The sequence below is a fragment of the Chinchilla lanigera genome, unplaced genomic scaffold (assembly GCF_000276665.1).
Source record: "Chinchilla lanigera isolate Chin_1 unplaced genomic scaffold, ChiLan1.0 scaffold00090, whole genome shotgun sequence".
Taxonomy (NCBI): Eukaryota; Metazoa; Chordata; class Mammalia; order Rodentia; family Chinchillidae; genus Chinchilla; species Chinchilla lanigera.
Genome location: NW_004955491.1, coordinates 7,422,854 through 7,430,322, shown reverse-complemented (window position 1 = coordinate 7,430,322; position 7,469 = coordinate 7,422,854). Strand labels below are relative to the sequence as shown.

The 7,469-nt window shown below is 42.6% G+C and overlaps 1 protein-coding gene across 1 annotated transcript in view; it reads right to left on the bottom strand.

Annotated features, from left to right (window-relative positions):
* Positions 1 to 7,469, bottom strand: part of Dpp6 (dipeptidyl-peptidase 6) — an 842,230-nt gene that overhangs the window by 737,627 nt on the left and 97,134 nt on the right. The window lies entirely within an intron of this gene.

The window sequence follows — 7,469 nt, the reverse complement described above, 5'->3', positions numbered from 1 at the left end:
GGCTGGCACGGCCGCGCGTCCCCGCCGAGCTTCCCGGGCTGCTGGTCCTCCCGGCCTCGCCCCGGCCGCGGCCCCGCCAGCGGCTCTGTTTCTCGGTTCCCTGTCCCCCGCCTCCAGGACCTGATCTCTGCTTCCCACGGCCCAGTCAGGGCCAAGGGCTCCGCCTGGCCCGGGAACCCTGCGATGGGGCTCAGCCCCCGGCGCCCAAAGCCCTGATGGCTGCCCAGTGGCCACGCCCCGGGCTCCCTGGTCGCCGCACCTGGGCGCTCCTGGGATGGAGCTTTGAGCGCCGCAGTTTCACACGGCGGACTAACCACGCCGAAACGCGCGCCTGAGAGCGAGCGCGTGCACACGGTGGGCACATTCCCGTGCCCAGCCACCCGGGCCGTTTGAAAACCGGACTTGGAGTGACTTCAGTCCACTGGAGATTCAGGCTTGAACTCACAGCCTTGCCTCGGGATGGGCAATCGGGCGCCCTCGCCTGGGAGGGAGGGGCAGTGGCCGAGAGACAATCTGGACGGAAGTCTTTCCTTTTTGAAAAAAAAGTTCACAACAAATCTTTGGTATAAAACGGAATAAAGAGTCAATTTGGAACTCAAAGAAGAAAATTCAAATTGCAGCGGCACTCAAGTGAAAGTTACACGCAACGCCCCCCACACAACTACCCTGCGTGTGTATACGGTGTATATATAATGTGCAAGCGCGCGCACTCTCACACTTCGCGTGCAGGTGTAAAGTAATCATTTGGGTGTGAGAGATAAACAGAAGAAATAGGTAAACCAAAGCCAAACGGGTGAAAGGCAGCTTTAAAAGCAGTGCGGCTTATGCTCTGTCTGAGAAAGGCACATCTCAGGCCCCAGAAACGCTGTTATGGCCGTGTCTAGATCTCCCCCTAAAGCCTCATCGGGTCATAGATGGGGCTTTTTCAGAGCTGGCTGGATCTACAGTGCGTGATGCTGGGATCGATTCATGGTGTAATGCTAGGATCGAGCGCACTAGGATTAATGATGTGAGTGATACCTGCGCTAAGGGTGAGTAGGCTGGATAAAAGGGACAGAGAGAGACTTGTAGTTGGTGCCTTGCTTGTTTTTGCCGTCTTCCGCCCTCCAGGAGCCGTTTCTCCTCTGCGATGCCCCTCTGTTACGCCACCCTGCCTTGGAGCCAGCTGGTCATGGACTGAAACCTCTACAACTGTGAGCTAAAGAAAGCGTTCCTTCTTTAACTTTGGGTGTTGGGTATTTTGTTTCAGCAGAGAAAAGTAACTAAAACAAACGCTTTTCTCCTGTTAGGATTGGTCTTGGTCTCTTCCGGCTCCTGTGACGAAGTTCCAGAAGTGGATGGCTGATGAACCACAGAAACACTTCTACACCACAAGGCAGCTGCCATGAGGTGAGGTCCCGTCTCTGCCCCTCAGGCCTGGCCACTGACTGTATCCGGGCAGGGTTGGAGGCAGGAGGGAGGCGGCTCTACTGCTGTTTTATTAGGGTGTGAAGCATCCCAGTGAAGAGTGCTATCCCTAACCACCGCCTAAAGACCTCACTGCCAAACCTTGGGAATGAGGATCCGACATGAACGGGGAGAGGGGTGGGCACATTTACAGCACAGAAGAATTCTCAAGCACCACGCTTGTCCTGAAATGCGCACTTGGGCACAGGTCACCCTTGCACTGCTGACCTTTAGGGTGAATCCAGCGGAATGTGGATAGACCACCTTGCCAACCTTCAGTCTCTTTTAAGCAACATTTTAAAAGTTCTTTTCCTTCTTTCATTGGAATCGCATTAATTCATCTGACTCTTCCTGTCTTTCCCACCAACAATGACAAGAGGACTCCGAGGGTTACACGTGTGCAGCCACCTTCAGAGAATGAGCCTCCTGCCTGCACCCCAGCCTGCCCTCCTCCATCCCATCATGACTGGAGAGGGAGAAAAATAATCAAGAAAATGGAACAAACATTTTTTAACATGCCCTGTGTATAGTTTCTGTTAAATTATCCCAGAAAAATGAAAGTGGAATAATACGGATTAAATCCCTAACTGCTCTTTTAATCAGATTATTTCATTACAGACATTCTTCAAACTGTGAGCTTTTCCGTTCCATTGAAAACCTCAGTCACTCTATATAATTTAATTTACTCATAGCATTGCAGGAAGATATATACACTAGAAAAAATGCGATCAATCATTTATTTTACCAGATGCACAGATGTGATGCTGATGGCTTGGTGAGAGCATCTACCAAACTATTTTTACCTTCTCTGGACGCATTCAGAAGTTAGACAAATTAACTTCAGATATGTCATGACAGCGGTGATTTGCATGATGAGTTATATTGTGGAACATCCCCCCAGTCTTCAAGGAGTTCACAGTGTCTGGCAGGAGACATCAAAATTAATAATATGAAAAGCAGCATTAATCGTGCAACTATGATCCAGAATATAAGCGATAGTACTGGTGCAGTGTTTGGGTAAATAGTGAATGGTAAAACATGAAGCAACAGCTGAAATACATCTTGTAGGATCAGCTAAATGTGGCGATTAGCGACACAGCCAGAAAAACGCAGTACCCGAGGAGAGGCATTTCATGAATTGTCCTGAGAAAGGAAGAACTGTGAGACCAGGCAGTGGGAGCCCTGTGAGTTATTCCCTACGAGAACTGAAAGGCCAAGAGAGCCCCAGCAGAGTGATACAGCCAGACCCATGTTTCAGAAGGTGAGATGGCTTCTCCTCCAAACTGTCCTCCCAAGACAGAAACATGGAGTCAGCAGGACAGCTAGAAAGTCCCTGCGCTCATTCTGAGCAGGAGGGTGAGGATGTGCAACATCTGGGTAAGTAGTAGGGTTGGGGTCCGGGTGAAATGGATTATCCACATATCACAAGTAGGTCTAGCACTGCCTCTGCTCAGTTCGAACGTGTTTCTCTAGCTTCCTTTATAACCACACACTGGGACTTTACAAAGGGGTGAAAAATGAAGTTTAATACATCACCAGAGTGATAACATAACACTAAAATGGCTGCACAGGCCATTTACTCAATGATCCCTCTCACAGCTGAAACAGCACTTTTAGCAATTTGTCATATTTGTTTACGTCTGTCTCTGTCTCACCATGTGTGGGTCCAGGGCCCACTTTCCTTTATAAGCTCCCACTCTCCAAACTTGATAGAGTGCTGTTTCATTCGCTGAAACAGTGAGGGAAGAGATTATGTGTACCACTGCCTCTCTGCTATGACACCTTCAATCAAAAATTGATATGATAACATTTTTAAATAAATATCACTTTTAAACCTAGGAAGATGGCCCTTTTGATGCAAATAGATGGGAGAAGCCCAAGTGACACCTAAGCAGTGGTTCATATTTTAAGACCTTTAGCCAGGGCCAGGAATCTCACTTTGCCAGAGTAAGCCAAGCGTCAAACCATGATTTAAGTTTATCCCTAGTTTAAGCCTTGCTCAGCTTAACAGGGCTGTTTCCTAGGCCCACTGACATCACAGACTTTTCAGGAAGAAATAAGACAATTCTGACCTTTGGATTAGGTTGGTCCTAATGATGTTCTACTTCCTGTGATAGATTTTAATGGACCTAAATACGTAGAAATGAAGTTCAGTGTCTGTTTCCTGGCTTTGCTCTTCTCTCTGAATATTAATAGGCATGCCGTGCCGCATACCTGACTTCCAGCTGGAGGAACCGGAGACCAGATCTGGGCTTCCCACCTACATGCGGATGGCGCCACTGTGAGCCCAGCTTGTGGCTCTAGGTGCCCCTCAGACTCCTTACGCTCACCGGTTAGTTAAGGTCCTTTGACTCAAGCTGTAATTTGTTACTATTAAATCCCTTGAGGAAGTGTAAATACGAAAGTGTTGACTATTGATGGGCCTTTATATGTAAAAATATCAGCATAAAGAAGCTTTGTAAATATGACAATTTTTAGAAAATATTTAAGCAGGTAAGTGTATGAAAATCCTATCATCTTTAGAAAAAGTGAAATTTTTTACCTTACAAATCTATTTTATGGAATCCATAGAGAAGAATATATATTTTATCATTCCTATGGAATGGTTATGGAGGACGAGTAGCCAAACACTCATAAACTGAAGCTAATCAACATAGAAAATATATTTTGGTAAAGGAAAGAACTTTAATTTTGCTTGTCATAAAATTTATATGTAAGAGCCACTCAAGTCACAGACAGCTTTAAATTATACTATTCAAGCATAAGTTGTTCAAGGAAAATGGGTTTGAGGCACATTAATAAATATACTTGGTTAATTTTCTCATTAAGTGTTAACCAATTAATAAATCCATGTATACTTATGTTAAAAATAATACAGAATTAACAATAGCTAATAATTTTTAAGTATTGTATTTTGTCTACTAATATAATGAGGCCTGTTGGGCCCACTCTATAAACTGTGAGAAACTCTGCCTCAAAAATGATCATTGATGAGACTAAAAGACTAAGAAATGCCTTTTAAAACAGTCAATCCATAAAGCGGTACTGTATTACTAGGCTAGGATACCAAAAGATTTTAAGTACTGATAGGCAGTTAATTAAAAGACAAACATTGGCTTACATGATTTTTAAAGGGGTTTTGGAGCCAGGAAAACTTGGGCTGGGGTTTTAAGCCCATTTCCATCCTTGGTACCGTTCTGCCTCGGTTTCCCCCTCTTTGCCCTTGTCTACGCTGTGGATCCTTGCACACACCCTGTGAGGGCTCTCCTCCACTTCTCAGACCCGGGTAGCATATTTTTTTCTCCTGAATCGCTGTATCACTTCTTAGCTCATCTGTCCATATCTAACTTTTGTCTTCCCCGGTGTTCAAAACACAAATCTCAGCACAGCACAGTAAATCTCGCAGCAGGCACATTTTCAGGACCTTGGAGAGCTGCCGTGTCCGCCCTGCTTCTCCGGGCCCAATTCTACCCCTTCTTCCTCTTTTCTGTTCTTTGCTTTCTCCCTCCTCCTCCCTCCCTCCTTCATTCCCTGCTCCTATCTTCCTGTCATCCTCCCCTTTCTTTTACTCCTCTCTCTTCGCCTCCCTCCTCCTCCCTCTCCTAATCTCCATATTCTAGGCACCTTGGCTTTATTCAACCCTTGTACCCACCCTCTGCACAGGGATGATCACACACTAGTTCCTGTACCTTAAATATTCTCCTGGCCCTTTCCCTCTCTATTTAAAAATACAAACAAACCAAACACATTTTGTTAAAGCACAACATGTGCAGAAACCTGTGCAAGTCACAAGTCTGTAACATAATGAGCTGTCACAAAGTGGACACAGCTGTGTGATCGCGGCAAATCACAAAACAGAACATTCATGGTGCTTTGGAGGCTTCCTTGGAGAATTCTTTCAGTCTTCAGCTTTTTCTTCCCTGAGGCAGCCACTACCCTTGCACTAGCACTAGTAAGTGCTGGAAGGTTTTGGACAGCAATCACTCCTTCAGCTCTGGCTTTTCCCATCCAGGCAGCACATGTGCAGGAGACCTGGTGATGTTGTAGCAGTAGCTAATCTTAGTCTCCTTCTGACACTCCCTGGTATGGATATATAATAATTAATCGACTCTTTTGTAGAGTGGCTGTTGATCTTTTGTCAGCATTGCTCACATACATAACGGTGTTATGAAGATTTACATACAAGACTTCTCCATCTATGTGTACAAATGTCTGAGGGCTCCACACTTAGAAATGGAATTGATGAATTAAAAGGCACACATGTTTACCTTTAGAAGATACCGGTGAATGGTTGTTACACAAAATTACTGCCAAACGGGCAGTAGATGATTCTTCTATGAGTCCATGTTTTTCATAAAATTTGATATTGTTGGGTTATTTTTGCTTTATTGTGTTTTAAATGTAACATTTCCAATGAGCTTATATGAGCTTATATTGATGTCTAAGAAATCTTACATATGTTTCTTATTCATTTGGATATTTCCTTTGTGAAGTCCATGTTAATGATTTTGCCCATTTGTTAACCATAGTGACTATAGTTTTCCTTATTTATCTGTAAACATATTTAAGATATCTAGGATATAAATCCTTTGTCAATTAATAAGTTTTGCAACTATATTCAGGTGCTCTTTTTGAATCACATTAATGGGAGGTTCCTTTTCATTCAGAATATAGTAATATTGATTTTAAAATATCCGTCTTGCCTGAAGTCTATCAATTTCATTAGTTTCTAGAGAGACAACTTGTAGTTCCTTAACTTGTGTCACATATTGATTTTCTAAATTAATTAAAAAGAAAGCTCATGTGCACCATTTTTCTCCTTTGTAATTTATTTCCTGTTATGTTCTTTATATCACTGAAATGTGAGTTTACATAATTGGTATTTTCCTTTCCTAGTTTTTTGTGCCAATGATTTATTCAGATGTGATTTACAAACATTTAGGAATGCTTTAGCTATATTTTGGATATTAATTTCTAGCATAACCTTACTATACAGGAAATACTATGCTAAGAATTTCAGTCATTATAATTTTGGTTTTGTGTGTGTGTGTCTGATTTTATTTTTGAATAACTGATCAATTTAGGGAAAGTCTCTATATGTTGGATAGAATGTAACATACTTTCTCAGATTATACATGTAGTTTCTGTGTTTCTCAACCATTTCACATTTGTTCGTATTTTCTTTTCAAAACTACTATATTTTTAAATTTTTGTTTGGATGTACTTTTAGTTACTTAGAGGCGTGTGGTATAATCTATGATTGTAGGTACACCTATTTCACCTTTTAATTCTGTTAACTTTTGCTTTATATGGTTTGAAGCTACATTGTTAAGTGGATAAAATTTAAGATTATAAACTTGGCAAACAGCCACTTAAATATGAAAAGCCTATATTTGTTTAGAAGTGTGCCATTTCTTGCCTTTTTGTATTTTTGCAAGACTATATATATATATAGTCTCATATATATAGTATATATATGGTGAATGTTTATATATAAACTTTATTTTGCTTATAGTATGCATGTGTCATATTTAACTTGCCCTCATTTTATTTCCAGCCCATTTTTTGCCCTTATATATTACACTAGTGTGTGTGTGTATATGTTAGTTCCATGTGTTTATTTTCTAATATACTCTGATGTGGTCCTTTCAACCTTGGTTTTCATTCATTTGTATTAATGCAGCTACTGATGTATTAGCATTTCAATGTATCATCTTATTTATTTTACATTTGCTTTCCTTTTTGATGTACATATCTGTTATGGTTTATATCTAGAGCTCCCTCAAAAGCCTCTTGTGTTTATAGCTAGGCCCTTTCAAAGGTCACTAAATCAAGGAGCCTCTACAGCTGAATGTGCTGTCGGGAGAAGGTCGGAAGAGGCAGGGCGCCTTATCTCCCCTCTTCCTCCCTGTGCCTTCTGCTTCCTGGCTGCCATGAGGTGAGCCGCTGTCCCTCCCCTGTCCCTCTCCTCTGGAGCCAGGTGAGTGTGGAGTGAACTGTGAGCCACAATAAAGCCCTCCCTG